General features: G+C 46.6%; 1 protein-coding gene across 2 annotated transcripts in view; it reads right to left on the bottom strand.

The window, feature by feature from the left end:
* ITIH5 (inter-alpha-trypsin inhibitor heavy chain 5) overlaps positions 1-17,195 on the bottom strand; it is an 88,079-nt gene that overhangs the window by 23,306 nt on the left and 47,578 nt on the right. The gene's annotated exons all lie outside the window — the stretch shown is intronic.

Genomic DNA, 17,195 nt, shown 5'->3' with positions numbered 1-17,195 from the left:
TCTCTCCCTTCCTCCAGGGAAGGCAGGTTCTGTCTATCTTTTTTTTTTTTTTTTTGGCTGTGTTGGGTCTTCATTGTGGCACTTGGGCTTTGGGCTTTCTCTACTTGAGGAGCAAGGACCTGGTTTCCCTGAAGCACGTGGGATCCTAGTTCCCTGAACAGGGATTGAACATGCGCCCCCTGCATTGGCAGGCGGATTCTTATCCACTGGACCACCAGGGACATCCCTCCATCTATTTTCTTATCACCCAGAGCAGAGGAGAACTCCTGACACACACTAGAGAGAAGTTCAGAGGATGAACGAACACAAGGACGATTCGTGAATTACAGAGTAAGGGTGCGAATCAAAACCACCACTGGGTTTTAAGAGAGAGTGAAGCACTGTGGGCTGGAGTGACGTAAGGTGTTACAGAGAACAGAGGGGATCCGAGGATGAGGCCTGAAGGACCTGGGTACCTTGAAATACTAGGGAGGACATCCTGGAAAGAAGCCAAGGAGGTCAGAGAGATGGTTGGGGGAGCAAAGGGGAACCACAGTGAGTTCCGGAGATGCTGAGTGGGTGACAGGTGTGTGCTAAGTCAGATGGGACGTGTGGAAAGAGGAAAGAAACCATGTGAAATTGAAAACAGAAAAGCTCTGGGAGTCTCTAAAACAACAGACCTGATATTGTGAGCAGGCACTGCCTTCTCTAAACAGCATTGCTGTTGGACACGAGGTATGAGGCAGCGGATGGTCAATTACATCATAGCCATAGCAACGACCTCTGCCAGCTTTGACGGGGGTGAAGTGCACTTCACTGGAAGAGCGGAAAAGCTGGGGTTCACCCTGGATTTGTCACTGTCACTTACTACATGTGTGGTTCCGACAGACAAAGGAATACTGTATGATATCACTTATGGGTGAAGTCTAAAAACAGGACAAAATCAAACTCACAGAAAAAGAGATCAGACTTGCGACTACAGAGGCACCAGGTGGGGCTCAGCGAACTGAATGAAGGTGGTCAAAAGGTACAAAGTTCCAGCTGTGAGAGAAAGAAGTCCTGGGGAGGTAATGTACAACGTGATGACTATAGTAAACACTGTTGTACGTTATACATGAAAGTTGTCAAGAGAATATAAATCCTAACAGTTCTCATCACAAGGGAAAAATTTTTTCCTTTCAGTTTACTCAAGATGACGAATGTTCACTAAGCTTATTGTGGTAATAATTTCACAATGTGATGACCCATCATAATGGTAAGTTAAACCATTATGGGGACTTCCCTGGTGGTCCAGCAGCTAAGACTCTGAGCTCCCCATGAAGGGGCCCGGGGTTCAACTCCCGGTCAGGGAATTAGATCCCACATGTTGCAACTGAAGATCTCATGTGCTGAAACGAAGATCAAAGGTCCCATGGACCACAACTCAGACCCGGCACAGCCAAAAAGGTGGGATGAGTTGAGAGAACAGCACTGAAACATATACGTTACCACATGTAACACAGATCGCCAGTGGGGATTTGCTGTATCCAACACAGGGAACCCAAAGCCGGTCCCCTGGGACAATCTGGAGGGGTGGGATGGGGTGGGAGGTGGGCTCAAGAGGGAGGCAACATGCCTCCGGCTGATCCATGTGGATGTAAGGCAGAAACCATCACAATGTTGCAATCACCCTCCGATTAAAAACAAAATAAAATTTAAATAAATATTTAAAAACATTACACTGCACACCTTAAACTTACACTTATATACTTATATACACTTATAGCAACTGCACCTCAATACAACTCAGGGGAAATCAAGTGATAAAAAAAAAAAACCAGTCCCATTTTCTGAGATCCTCTTTCACCTGACACACACATCTTTTCTGGCACTCGCGACACGGCAGTGTCGTTATTTCTCCCAGCCCCTCCCCACTTCAGGACCTCTGCACCACCGTTCCCTGTGACAGACGCTCTGTCCCATAGTCGGCGTGCCCACTGCCCCCTCCTTGTCCTTCGGTTCTGGGTTCACTCGCTCCTCTGTCCTTTCAAGCCGGCACCCTGACCCCTGCCTTCCCAGCGTCGATAGAAGGAATGTGATGACATATTTGTGCATTTACTGGACGGTCCAACTCAGCCCCACGTCTCCAAGTGCAGCAGCTTTTTCTGTTCCATCACTCTTGGGTCATACCCGGCGGAGCCTGCCCGCATGGCAGATTCTTGATACAGGCTTGCAGAAAAAAGTGAGTGCTGGGAAAACTGTCCATCTGTGACACCAGACTCCTCAAAACAGCTGTCCCCTTGTTTCCTCCCTGCCCTCCCAACACAACGGTTGGCACACTGTGGGCTGTCAGTAAATAGCTGCTGAATGAGTAATTGAGAGGAAAAGGGGGAAAGAGAGAGAGAGGGAGAATTCTACTGAGTGACTACAAAGGAAGGGAGGGAGATACAGCCCCCATCCTTGGGAAGCTAAGACACAGAACATGGAGAAGGGTGATGTGCTGGAAACACAGCTGAAGGACGGATAGCATTAAAGCAAGAATGAATAGATCAGATTGCGACAATAAACAGATGTGGGTGGAGGGCCCTGAGCGCGCCGCTGACAGAATTCTGGGAAGCTGGCCCCACCTTGACCCCTCACCCTTCCTCCTGCTCAGAGCCAACACGACCCCAGCGTGAGCAAAGACAGGCTGAGCATCGCTCTCCATCCAAGAGGCTGGACCTCTGGGAAGCCTGAAGGTCCACAGCTGGGCGGTGACAGACAGGACCGGCAAGCCGAGGCAGTCCCTGGGACAGTAGAGTCGGGGGCCCGCTGCTAAGGCAGCCACTTGGACACGCTCCCGCTGCTGGGGCTCAGAGCTGGCAGGGCCCCTTTGGTGCGGGCTGGGGCCTGGGGAATCTCCTCAGAAGGCTGCTGTTTGTTTAGCGGCTGGCATCCCTAGGGATCCTTAAATAGCGAGATCAGGCCCTCGAGAGGAGCTGGCCTGGCTTCTTGGCTGATGCCTTTCCCCATCATAAAGGATTCTCTGCTTTGGGAGCAGTCCTTCAAGTCTCTGCACCCTCCTCCCCTGAGCTCAGCAATGAAGGGCTTCTGATGACCTTGTAAGGCCACAGCTCTGACTTGTCCTCGGGAGCCCTGGGGCAGGCAGACCTCGGGCTCCCGGGAGCTCCACTTCCAATTGCCTTGGGACCTTTGCGCTGATCTCCAGGTCCTTATTCCAAGGGGCGGGGGTGGATACTGCCTGGAGCCACCACCACCCATTAACTCTTCCCGAGCTCTGACCAGCGCGTGGTCTGGGGAGCTCTGCATTCTGCAGAAGGCTGAACAGGCAGGAGGAAGGTGAATGCCCAGATAGAAGAGGGAATGTGAGGTGGCTTCAGCTGGTGTTTCTGCACCCTGCGTTTATATGCTGAAGACAGACAGAAACCTGGGCAGGCTTTTCCCAAGAGTACACCCTAGAGACCAAGGTAAGCACATTCTAGAAAGATCAGAGGAAGCCCAGAAAGACAGAGAACGGATGGTGCAAGCTGGTTCAAAGGCCTGAGCTACCCTGGAGGCACTGACTGGTCATATCCACTCCTTGGTGATCCCAAAGGGCAATCAGTAAACACCAGACCCTACACATCACCAGAAGGGCTCCTTATGATGTTCCAAATTGCGTCTGGACTGAAGGAAGATACGAAAGGTACACAAATACAATGGAGAGAGGAAAAGGAAATACTTCTCATTATTCAGATAGTCAAGAAGCACCCTGGCCTGCAGGAAGCATGCAGACAAGAATCCCTTTAATCTGAGCCTCGTAGAAACAGAGAGAATAGGGATGACTGGCTCCTTGAAACAGTTCCGTAGAGAGGAATCCTTCTGCTTGTAGATACTTCCCTTGGGTTGAAAGGAGGGGGTAAAAGTATTTCCTCTGAAAACAATGTCTTAGAAGTTAATTCCAGCTCTGCCTCTGGTTTATTATTAAGTAAGCCTTTTCATCTCTGTCCACTTAAGCTCCTTCAGGAGCAAGGAGAATGTAAATAAATAAAGAGGAGCTCTCGGCTTCAGACTCTCTGTTCATCCAACGTGGCTGGCGATGGTCCCTCTTGGTCTAGTGGGTCTTCAGGAAAAGGAACTGTGCAACCTTCCCTGGCGGTGTCTGTCAGAGAAGGGGCAGGGCTGGGCCCCGGGAGATGCAGCCCCTTTTACACGCTTACTGTCTCCTTGTTAGGGCTGCTCCCAGGGCAGGGAGTTTCTGGGAACAGCTCTATCTGGGGCGTTCAGAGCTCCTGTGTTAAGCCAGCCTAGAGACAAGATGGACCTCCCTTTCCCTTCCCTACAAAACTGAGCCCGAGCAGCGCCAGGCTCTTAACTCAGCCCTCGAGGGGGTGAGTGTTCCAACTACACACGTTTTGAACCACTCACTCTGAGACATTCCCCAAGGAGAGAAGGCCCTTGGGGGACCTGTCAGTGGAGCCCATGGCAAACCCAGCTGCCCGCCCACTCCATCGGGGTACCCGCTGACTCTCCTCAAACCTTCCTGTGTCCCCGCCGAACCACCCGCACCAAAAACCAAGTCTGACACAAAAGGTTTTTGTGCCCCAGCCCCTGGGTGGTTACGAGCCCATGGCATCATAGAGGAAGTCCACGATCAGGGGTCTGAGACACTAGCCAAGCCCAGCTTTCGGCAGAATGGCCCTGCTGCGCTCCGAAGCAGTCCTCTCGCTCGCCCCATTCTAAAATGTTTGCTGAGAAGTGGACATTCTCCCTTTCCACACATTCCTTCTGGGTGAACCCAAGAGAAAATCCTCCCTGAGTCTTCTCCTCAAAAACAAAAGAAAGCTAAGAACTTCTACAAGCCCGGCTCGAGCCACGACAGAGAATTGTGCTCAACAGAGAAGTACCCTAGAACGCCCTAAGTTTCTGAGAGGTCATACCCGGAAGTGGAACACAGCCATGGGCAACTGGACACAAGTGGGCCTTCTCCCTTCGCAGGCGGGCGGGGACACGGGGCCCAGGCGGAACCGGAAGGAGGTGTGTGACTGTTCCCCCCCCGCCCCCGCCCCGTTTGGTGCAGTCCCCCTTGCGGCCAGCAGGGGGAGCGCTCCACTCCCAGGCCTGGAGATGGAGTCCCGCTACAGGAAGGACAGACAAAAACAGAGTCTGTGATCCCATCAACGTTTGCAACGTCAGGCCCTCCTTGCAACCTCAAGCTACCCGTCTGAGCCGGCACTGAGAAGGATGGAGATGTCCAGCATTTCGGCCTCTCTCTGCACCTTCCACAGACATCCACCCACGTCACCTGCAGTCACCATCACGGTTAAAACCAGAGCAGCCGTGCTGAGCCAGTTGCTGCGAGGGCCCTGGGAACCGATGATGCTTCAGTGGGAGTATTCCAAGACCGTGGCATTTCAAGGTCACAAACATGGATTCCATAAAAGGCAGCACAACCATATTGGGACATGCTACAGGCCTTTCAATGGTTTGAAGTTTTTTGAAATCATATCCAGACTGACCCACCAAGTAATTTTTTTAAAATCCCATCTTTACCAGCAAGGCAATAAATAAATTGAGTGAGAAAGACCATTTCTTCATAATGTATTCATGTCTATATCATTGTTCTGCTTTCCAGAAAAATCTAGCAACAGATTGGTTTCAGAGAAGAACCTCAAACATTAAAAAATATCACCCTACTGACGACAGTGTAAGCACAGTTCAAGAGGTTATGCAGACTCATAAAGGAAAATATTGATTACACAAAGTCTGGTGCCCTACTGATGCCTGTGTCATAAATGACTCCTAAAATGAAACACATTTAAAAATAAAAAATGAAAACTGTAATACAAGAAACATAAAACATCAAAAGTTGTCTATGTCCAATACAAGGAACTGGTTGAAAGAAACAAAAGCTATTTTTCTACTGGCCAAAGTGTTCTTTTTTAGAGAAAGAGCAGAAATTCAGAAGCTTTCTTTACATCATTGGAAAATTGGGGCTAGAAGTCATCAGGTCTTCCAATATTTTAAAAGTTTGTGTATACCCTTATGGCAGAAAGCGAAGAACTAAAGAGCCTCTTGATAAAAGTGAAAAGGAGAGTGAAAAAGCTGACTTAAAACTCAACATTCAAAAAACTAAGATCATGGAATCCGGTCCCATCATTTCATGGCAAATAGATGGGGAAACAGTGAAAACAGTGACAAACTTTGTTTTGGGGGGCTCCCAAATCACTGCAGATGGTGACTGCAGCCATGAAATTAAAAGACACTTGCTCCTTGGAAGAAAAGTTATGACCAACCTAGACAGCATATTAAAAAGCAGAGACATTACTTTGCCAACAAAGGTCCCTCTAGTCAAAGTGATGGTTTTTCCAGTAGTCATGTATGGATGTGAGAGTTGGACTATAAACAAAGCTGAGCACCCAAGAATTGAAGCTTTTGAACTGTGGTATTGGAGAAGACTCTTGAGAGTCCCTAGGACTGCAAGGAGATCCAACCTGTCAATCCTAAAGGAGATCAGTCCTGAATGTTCATTGGAAGGACTGATGCTGAAGCTGAAACTCCAATACTTTGGCCACCTGATGCAAAGAACTGACTCCTTAGAAAAGACCCTGATGCTGGGAAAGATTGAAGGCAGGAGGAGAAGGGGATGGGAGGATGAGATGGTTGGATGGTTGGATGTCCACTGACTCAATGTACTTGAGTCTGAGCAAGCTCCGGGAGTTGGTGATGGGCAGGGAAGCTGGCGTGCTGCAGTCCACAGGGTTACAAAGAGTCGGATATGACTGAGCGACTGAACTGAACTGTGCATGTGCGTGTGCTAACTTGCTTCGGTCGTGTCCAACTCTTTGCAATCCCATGGACTGTAACCCGCCAGGCTCTTCTGTCCACGGGATTCTTCAGGCAAGAATACTGGAGTGGGTTGCCATGCCCTTCTCCCGGGGATATTCCTGACCCAGGGATCGAACCTGTGTCTCTTACATGTTCTGCATTTGCAGGAGGGTTCCTTACCACTAGTGCCACCTGGTAAGCCCTAAAACAGTTTAGTAAATACTAACCATTAACTTGCAATTTTACCTAGAAGGAAATGGAAAGTAATAGTATTTCTTAGGTCTCTATACTGTTTACACTATCATGAAGAGCATTATTTTTGAAACTAAACAAAATCATAGGGCTCCTGTATTTTAAAATACATTATTATAAGCTATTATAATTTTATTTATTGTTTGAATTCTGATTTCAAATGCTCCTGCAATGCAGTACTATGCTAGATTATAACTCTAGTTCTGATTATCCAATCTGTGCAAAAATATTATTAAATGGGTGCTTCTTCATAGCAAAAGAAAAGCACTGTTCAAGTACAAATTCAGATCTAGATGCTAGTATTGGGACTTCCCTGGCAGTCCAGTGGTTAAGACTCTATACTTCCACTGCCAGGGACTCAGGTTCTATCCCTGGTTGGGGAACTAGGATCCCACATGCTGCGTGGAGAGTCCAAAATAAATAAATAAAATACTGTTGATTTCAGTGGCACACACACAAAAATGCCCATATTACTTTAGGACTGGTTCCAAAAGAGAGTAATTTCTAACTAAATTCTGGCTAAATAAAAAAAGTCTGAATATATTTAGACATTAGAGCATCTTTTGCAATATAAACATAACTATATTTTATTAGTCTTTGTGTTTGGATTAATGTTATTCTAACTAGAGAAGCCAACTCTCTCATATGAAGGCTCTGGTTATTGTTACAATCTATCACCGAATGTTTTGACTTGGCTCTGACAAACGTACCAAGTATTTACCTAATAATGTCATGGCACATGTTTGTAAAAAGTTCTTTGCCAATAATATTTCTTTGATTCTTTATCATGTATTAAGGACATCTATTTCTCTTGCTTGATGTAGAAATAACTCAAGACTCGGAAGAGATGATATTTTTCACTTCTCTTCATATGGAAGGTTTGTAGTTATCAGGATCTGCTCACAAGGCTGATCCCAAATCTCTTTTTCTCGGAAAGAACTTAGTCTCACCACCTCTATCCAGGTGGTCACAGGCTACAGGTAGTCATCCCCAGGTATGGCTTCCAGCTCCAACAGTAAGTAGGCAAGAGGACACTGATCAAGACAAGGTCCCCTAAGTCTACAGATCCTCGCAGTTAGCGTGCTTCACCCGCGTGCTCACATGCTACTGACTGACAGGATTGAGTTCTGGACCCCAGCGCTTGTCCAGGGTCTGAAATCTACATTGCCTAACTGCATGTCTGGATTCTGGAGCCCTGCCCGTTTCGGGGTGTCTGACTCTCTGACCGCCCCTTGCCCCATTCAACTTTCCCTTACATGTGAGTTCTCGTGACTCCTATGTCCCTGGCAGAGGTCCACCTAGGCCACTCATTGCAAACCCCCAGGGATGTGCCCTGATGAACATAAAGATGACAGAAAGGTGTGGGGAGGCTGTGAAAGAGCCACGGTCAGAGTGAAACAGTGGAGCAGTCACGGAAGAAGCACACACAGCACTTCAGCATGGGAGGATCACACATACAAGAAAATAGTTAGAGGGGCTTCCTTGGCGGTCTGGAGGTTAGGGGTCCACCTCTAACCTGCTTATTATAAAAATATTATAAATATATTCTCCTGCTTTCACTGCAGGAGACACAGGTTCGCTCCCTGGTCAGGGAACTAAGATCCCACATGCTGAGGGGTGGCCAAAACAAGAATGTTCTTGGTCTCCCTTCTTGTCCCATCCACTGAAATAATTTCTGAAAGACTCACTCAACTCTCCCCTCCCCTAGGAAGCCCTGGTTGCCCCTGCTGCACCCTGAAAAATCTGATCAGCACCCCTGTTACCCTGTGACTGGATCCTACATTCACTTCTATCACAGGGAGCACCTTGCATACAGTTTTCTCTGTGACTTTTTCCTTTTCTCTGGACCTCTTGGGAAAAAAGGTCTGTCTTGTTTATCTTTGTATCCCCCATGTCTTGTACCTCTCCCACAGTACATAATCAACGTGACGTTCAGTTTTGAAGAATTGAAGTCTGGAGTCAAAGCCAAGATGCCAGCCTGGGGGAGCATGGGGTCCTAAGCAAGAGAGCGAGGTGGCTGTGACGTCAGGCCCGGGCAGCTCTTTGGAACCTCACCCCCTTTGCAGCTTCCAGCAGCCACCAAGCAGATGCAATCTGACAAGAACAACACGCACAGGCACTCTGATAGCCGCTTCCACATTTCTCACCTCATTCAGTCCTCTTTGACCGACAGAGGTCATCTCATTCTGACTTGTACCATAAGCTTCTTGCCCTTTACAGAGAAAGTTGGCTGATGGCAATGCCCACTGGAGAAACTGAAGGGCAAGGTCAGGACACCAGGAAGGGCAAATAAGGCTCTTGGTTATGGGACGACCATGCTTCCAGATGCCGTCCGCCAGGCCTGCACTCTGAACAGATACTGCAAGCGAACTCAGAGCTCTGTATTGTCCATTTTTCCTTCCCACGATAACCACACAGTACCTTCATTTAGAAATCCTCAAAACTTATTTTTATTTTTAGCTGCACTGGGCCCTCGCTGCTGTTCGTGGGCTTTCTCTAGTTGCAGCCAGAGGGGGCTACTCTCTCGTTGAGGTGCACTCCTCACTGCTGGTCTCTTGTTGCGGAGCACAGGCTCTAGAGTTTGGCTCAATAGCTGTGGCTCACGGCCTTAGTTTGCTCCATAGCATGTGGGTTCCTCCCCGACCAGGAATCGAACCTGTGTCCCCTGCATTGGCAGGCAGATTCTTTACCACTGAGCCACCAGGAATATCCCCCTCAAAAGTTTTTAAATATGACCTCATTTGGCTCAATCTTCACTGTTGCAACATTTTTTAAAAAAATGTGCTTAGTTGCTCAGTTGTGTCCAACTTTTTGTGACCCACGGACTGTAACCCTCCAGGCTCCTCTATCCATGGGGATTCTCCAAGCCAGAATACTGGAGTGGATAGCTGTTCCCTTCTCCAGGGGATCTTCCCAAAATAGGGATCGAACCCAGGTCTCCCGCATTGCAGGTGGATTCGTTACCAGCTGAGCCACAAGGGAAGCCCAAGAATACTGGAGTGGGTAGCCTATCCCTTCTCCAGGGGATCTTCCTGACCCAGGAATCGAACCAGGGTCTCCTACATTGCAGGTGGATTCTTTACCAGCTAAGCTACCAGGAAGCCCTGAATTTTTTTTTTTGAAACAAAAAGTCCAAGTTTTCATGAGTGGCCCAGGGTAAAAATCTTTTGCCCTTTGTCCATCATTTATTTTCTCATTTTTCTGAGTTTGAGCCAAAAGACACCAGATTCCCCTGCTGCCTTCTGTCCATGGCCCCAAGGCCCAGACTTCTGTTTTGCAATTTATTTCTAAGACACACGCCTGCTGGAGGTACTGTTTGGACAAGGGCAGCTCAGGGGATGAGAATAAATACTATTTATCAGCTGAAACAGTATTTCTAGCCAGCACCAATTAGCCATCACTATAGGCCAGGAATCCACCAGCCATAGCCTGGGGGCCAAATCCAGGCTGCTCCCTGTTTTTAATAAGTGTTGTCTTATGGGAACAGGACACACCCATGTCTTTGCACGTTGCAGCAGCCGCCTTTGTGCTACAATAGCAGGGTTGAGTCATCACAACAGAGACCTTCCAGGCTGCAAAGCTTAACATATTCACTGGCCTGTCATTTTTAAGAAAATGTTTGCTGACCCCTGTCCTGGAAAACTTGAAAGAGGGAAGCTGGACAATGTGTTATGAACTGAAGCTATGCTTTCAGAGGCAGGAGGATCCAAACCTTCTATCGTCTATTTTTCCTTCGCAAGACAGCCACACAGTGCCTGCTCCTGAGCTCTACAAGTTTCTTAGACGAGATCTCCTTTGGCACATGTGCTTGCCTCCCTCCTTTTCTGCAGCCCCGCCTATATTTGTGCAGGGAGTTCTCTCTTCCAACCATGTCACCAGTGATGGGCAGCATTCAAGAGATCTCCTCACTTCGCATAAGAACAGATACTACAGGGACTTCCCTAGTGGTTCAGTGGCTACATCTCTGTGCTCCCAATGCAGGGGGCCCGGGTTTGATCCCTGGCCAGGGAACTAGACCCCACATGCCACAACTAAGAGTTCACATGCTGCAACTAAAGATCCCATGTGCTGCAACTAAGATTCAGCACAGCCAAATCAATAAATAAAAGGAACAGGTACTATAAATAAAATAAACAATAAGGACAAGGAACTATACTCAATATTTTGTGATAACCTTAAAGGCAGAAGAATCTGAGGAAAAATAAATATATATGTGTATATGTGTGTGTGTGCTCAGTAGCTCAGTCGTGTCCAACTGTTTGCAACCCCATAGGTTGTAGTTCACCAGGCTCCTCTGTCCATGGGGACTCTACCAGGCTCCTCTGTCCATGGGATTCTCCAGGCAAGAATACTGGAGTGGGTTGCCATTCCCTTCTCCAGTGTATGTGTGGTTGTGTGTGTATAATTGGATTACTTTGCTGTACATCTGAAACTAGCACAACATTGCAAATGAACTACAATTTATAGAAAGAAGAAAGGAAGAGAATAAGTAAAGCTTAAAAGCTTGAGAGCTGGTCTGAGGTTATATCTGGTGATGCAGTGAAGAATGTTTGCTGAAGAGCTTCAGAGTGGGGCGGACTGGGCTCGACTCCAAACTTTTCTACTTGAAACTTGATGTATTTCAGTGCACTATGATCACCTTCCTGCCCCTCACCATCTCATCTATGAAGCAGGGATAACCATGACTATTTCGCTGTCTGGGAGCTGAAATGAACAGATGTATGCAAAACCCTTAGAGTGCTGGGTATGTGCTGGTCACTCAGGGGCTAGAGCTACTGTGCCTTTAAAAAGTTACATTTCATAATTTATGGGCTGGTGGGTTTTTCGGCAAAAATCACTACCAAGAACAGTGCTAGGAGCTGAGAATGTGTACTTTAATGATCAAAACCAAGATGGTTCCCAAATTCATGGAGCTCATGGACTACTTGCCTGTAAAGGTTACACATAAAATGTTCAAATAGCACTTGGAAGCCCAATTTTGTACAGTGAAGAAGAAAGTGAGGTTTTGGAGGGTGAAGTCATCCCATGAAGTAAGGGTGAATGAAATTCAGATGCTGGTTCTCGAATCCACTAGCTCACATTTGCCCTCATTTTAGTTTGAGAATTACAGATAAGAAACACTATAAAGTAAGCCAGAAAGATAAAGACCAATACAGTATACTAAAACATATATATGGAATTTAGAAAGATGGTAACGATAATCCCATATGCAAAACAGAAAAAGAGACACAGATGTACAGAATAGACTTTTGGACTCTGTGGGAAAAGACAAGGGTAGGATGTTTCGAGAGAACAGCATCGAAACATGTATATTATCTAGGGTGAAACAGATCACCAGCTCAGGTTGGATGCATGAGACAAGTGCTCGGGCCTGGTGCACTGGGAAGACCCAGAGGGATCGGGTAGAGAGGGAGGTGGGAGCGGGGATCGGGATGGGGAATACATGTAAATCCATGGCTGATTCATGTCAATGTATGACAAAAACCACTACAATATTGTAAAGTAATTAGCCTCCAACTAATAAAAATAAATGGAAGGGAAAAAAAAGAAACACTATGCTTGTACTGGGAGTTTGGGGTTGGTAGATGCAAACTATTACATTGAGAATGGATAAACAACAAGGCCCTACTGCATACCACAGGGAACTATAGTCAATATCCTGTGATAAACCATGATGGAAAACAATATAAGAAATGTCTACATGTGTATAACTGAGTTGCTTTGCTGTAGAGCAGAGATTGGCACAACACTGTAAATCAACTAGGCTTCAATAAAAAAAGAAACCTTGTGCTTGTTCTTCACCCTCTAAAACTGTTGACTAAATTAAGCAGCAAAAGCAAGACAAGCTGCCAAAGCCACACTGGAGTTGAGGATTGGCATAGAACGGCACCGATTATGGGAACAAACCCACGAACAGGTCCGCAGAAAGTTGCATCATGAAAGACATCTGGTAACTGATATATTAGCCACTGCTTGGTCACCAAGGCGGGTCCCTCAGTCAATGGCAAATGTGAGGGCAAAAGTGATCCCAAACGCTCAGTCATATCCAACTCATCACAACCCTGTGGACTGTAGCCCACCAGGCTCCTCTGTCCATGGGATTTCTCAGGCAAGAATACTGCAATGGGTTGTCATTTCCTACCCCAGGGGATCTTCCCAATCCAGTGATTGAACCTGCATCTCTTATGTCTCCTGTATTGCAGATGGATTCTTTACCTGTTGAGCCATTGGGAAAATTATATAGATTAGGGGAAAGAAAGAGAAGAATGTATAGACCCTGTCGATGGAAACTATATTTAATAGACATCTATTAGCTGGGAGAAATTTCTATAACCGCAGATATGCAGATGACACCCCCCTAATGGCAGAAAACAAAGAGGAAATAAAGTGCCTCTTGATGAAGGTGAAAGAGGAGAATGAAAAAGTTGTCTTAAAACTCAACATTCAAAAAACTAAGGTCATGGCATCCAGTTCCATCACTTCATGGCAAATAGATGGGGAAAAAAAAGGAAACAGTGACAGATTTTATTTTCTTGGGTTGATGGTGACTGGAGACGTGAAATTAAAAGACACTTGCTCCTTGGAAGAAAACCTATGACAAACCTGGACAGCATATTAAAAAGCAGAGGCATTACTTTGCTGACAAAGGTCCATCTAGTCAAAGCTATGGTTTTCCAGTAGTCATGTATGGATGTGAGAGTGGGACCATAAAGAAGGCTGAGTGCCAAACGATTGATGCTTTCAAATTGTAGTGTTGGAAAAGACTCCTGAGACCCTTGGACTGCAAGGAGATCAAACCAGTCAATCCTAAAGGAAATCAACCGTGAATATTCATTGGAAGGACTGATGCTGAAGCTGAAGTTTCAATACTTCGGCCACCTGATGCAACAAACTGAGTCACTGGAAAAGACCCTGATGCTGGGAAAGATTGACGGGGGGAGGAGAAGGGGACGACAGAGGATGAGATGATTGGATGGCATCACCGAGTCAATGGACATGAGTTTGAGCAAGCTCCGGGAGTTAGTGATGGACAGGGAAGGCTAGCATGCTGCAGTCCATAGAGTCACAAAGAGTCAGACGTGACTCAGAGACTGAACAACAAGCCATCACACTCCCAAGCACACGTATGTTTGCTTGTGTCAATGTCTTTAGCAGGCAACTAGAAAGAATAAAAAATGATTTATCCTGCTCACCGATTTTTTTGTTTCTCTTCAGATCCCCTGTCTCACTAAGTTTTACAAACTCAAGCTGGGAGGCAGAAACCCTGCCTGACTCAGCAGAAGAGCACGTGGAGAGAACCCGGAGCAGAGCCCGGCATCAACAGCTGCAGCGTATGCTGAATCTGCCCCCAGGCTGGTGAAGTCCTGGCTTCCGGGCTCACATTCCTACCAGGACCAGGGCAGAACCGGAAGATGCCAAATGCACACAGCTTTGGTTGCTCCCGGCTACTGACAGACCCTTGAGTAAGAACACATTTTCAGGGGACTTCCCAGATAGTCCAGTGGTAAAGAATCTGCCTCCCAATGCACGGGATGCTGGTTCAATCCCTGCTCAGGGAACTAAGATCCCACATGCCATGGGGCAACTAAGCCCCTGTATCACAACTAAGGCCTGATGCACCCAAATAAGTTTTTTAAAAAATTGAAGAAAAAAAAAGAACACATTTTCAGCTCAAATGACCCTTACAATTCCTTAAGATCAGTTGTTCAAGAACTTACTCAGTAGCAACTATGTGCCTGAGATTGTGATAACTACAATGAAACATCTTGGGCCCATCAAAGATGAAGGGAGCCAAGAACCTCTGGGATAAGAATGCAAGAAAGATGCTTCATGGTCTTCACAGCATTCAAAGGACCCATTCCAAACATCTGGTGTTGCCAAGCCCATAGACACATCACCAAAGCCCTTTGCTTGGGGAAAATTTTCCTCTTCACCAGGGAACATGATACTTTGTACAGACTCCACTGAGAGCCAGCTAAGCTGCTCACTCAGGGCTATGGCCTTAGAGAAGCTGAGAGCTGCTCAAAGACTCAATGGTTTTCAAAACCACTTAAGGTAGCCACAGGCTTTAGAAATGTCCTGGAGGCTTCTGACATGTGTTTGGCTGATCTAGGGTGGTTCTCCTTGGAAAGAGGCCATGCTGTGGTTTAAAAGCCAGCAAGAGTGCGTGCCAGATGCTCACTGCCTCGCAAGGAATGGAGTTTCCTATCCAGGAATGAAACCCCTCTCCAGTGTCCTTGCCTGGAAAATGCCATGGACAGAGGAGCCTGGTAGGCTACAGTCCATGAGGTTGCAAAGAGTCAGACACAACTTAGTGACTAAACAACAACAAATCCAAGAACGAAGGGAGAGGAGAGGATAACCATCAGGGTGATATCTATCCTTACACTGCTCTTGGCAAGGAAATGCCTCCTTCTGAGATGCAGCCTTTGCCATGGAGTCTTGAAACGTCAAGGCATTGACCTTGTAGGCACTTGCACACCTATCACTGCACACGAGGATGCTGCCTCATCACTGTGTTACTCGCCCTGAGAACCCACAATATCTTGGTTTTTGATTCATGGTCTTCAGGGTCAGATCTGGCTTAAAAGCCTGGCCCTGCCATGTACTAGCTGTGTTATCTGCCCCTGCAAAGCCCCAGTCTCTCCATTAGTAAAATGGGGATGACAACCAAACCATTATAAAGATTAAATATCCCTTAATTCAACAATCCATGTAATACCCTTAGTGAAATGCCTCAGCATACTGAAGATGCTCTAGGGACTTCCCTGGTGGTTCAGTGGAGAAGCATCTGCCTGCCAGTGCAGGGGACACAGCTGTGGTCCCTGCTCCGGCAAGACAGCACATGCTGCGGAGCAACGAAGCCCACCAACCGCTGAGCCTGTGCTCTGCAACAAGAGAAGCCCACACACCACAACAAAGAGCAGCCTCCATCACCGCAACTAGAGAAAACCTGAGTGTAGCAACGAAGACCCAGCACAGGCAAAAAAACATAGGAGAGGAGGAGTTGGCAGGCTGACTGCAAGAATGCAATGCTGAAGAACCATGAGCATCTGGCTTACTGGGTATCCTCCACTAATACCAGTTAGAAATTATACTTATCTATCCTCAAAAAAAAAAAAAAAAAAGGGCTAAAGCAAATCCTTGCATCAGATTTTGGAATGTAGTTTTCACTGTTTTGGGGTAGGGAAAAATCAGACATCATGGAAAAGAGATCAGTATGTTATACTGGGAATTCCCTGGTGGTCCAGTGGTTAAGACTCTGGGCTTCCAACTTCTGGGCCCAGGTTCAGTCTGTGGCTGGAGAACTAAGATCTGAACAACCCTGCAGCACATTGAAACAAAGTACATATATATACATACGTGACATGTTAAAAAATATGTAAATGAAATATTTACATATGGCCAAAGTAACTACAAAGTGATAACTGAGAGACAATATTTGCAATGGTTTATGAGCTAAGATCAAGTTCAATTCTATGTGGAGTGGCACTTAAAGGGGAAAACAGGGGGGGACAGAGGGTCTGCAGAAGGAATGAGATGCTATTTTACTCATTAGACCACATATTTATTGTTAATTGATAAAAACGGATAATGAATTAAGAAAGAAAATCTAAGGGGGCTAATTTTTTGTTGACCATTGAGATACTTGTTGGTATGGCAACCTGCAGTTCTTTCTGTTTTCCACTCTGTAAGTTAGAAATATAAATGCAAATTTATGACATTTCCGATACCAGAGTAAGACAAGGAATATCCTTTTCCTGTGGTTTGTGGAAAAAAATGTAAATGGTTACATTTGGGTGATAATTTAATTTTTCAGCATAGATTACATGTCCCCTTAATGTCCCCCATTCCTAGAATGCCAAGATTCTTCCTAAGTATTGTGAGAGTATGAATCGTGAATTGTGCTATGCTGTACTTAGTCACTCAGTTACGTCCAACTCTTTGTGACCCCATGGACTGTAGCCCGCCAGGCTCCTCTGTCCATGGGGATTCTCCAAGTAAGAACACTGGAGTGGGTTGTCATGCCCTCCTCCAGGGGATCTTCCCAACCCAGGGGTTGAACCCAGGTCTTCCACATTGCAAGTGGATTCTTTTACTGTCTGAGCTACCAGGAAAGCCCAAGAATACTGGAGTGGGTAGCCTATCCCTTCTCCAAGGGATCTTCCTGACCCAGG

This window comes from Cervus canadensis, chromosome 10 (assembly GCF_019320065.1).
Source record: "Cervus canadensis isolate Bull #8, Minnesota chromosome 10, ASM1932006v1, whole genome shotgun sequence".
Classification (NCBI taxonomy): domain Eukaryota; kingdom Metazoa; phylum Chordata; class Mammalia; order Artiodactyla; family Cervidae; genus Cervus; species Cervus canadensis.
This window is presented reverse-complemented; position numbering and strand designations above follow the sequence as displayed.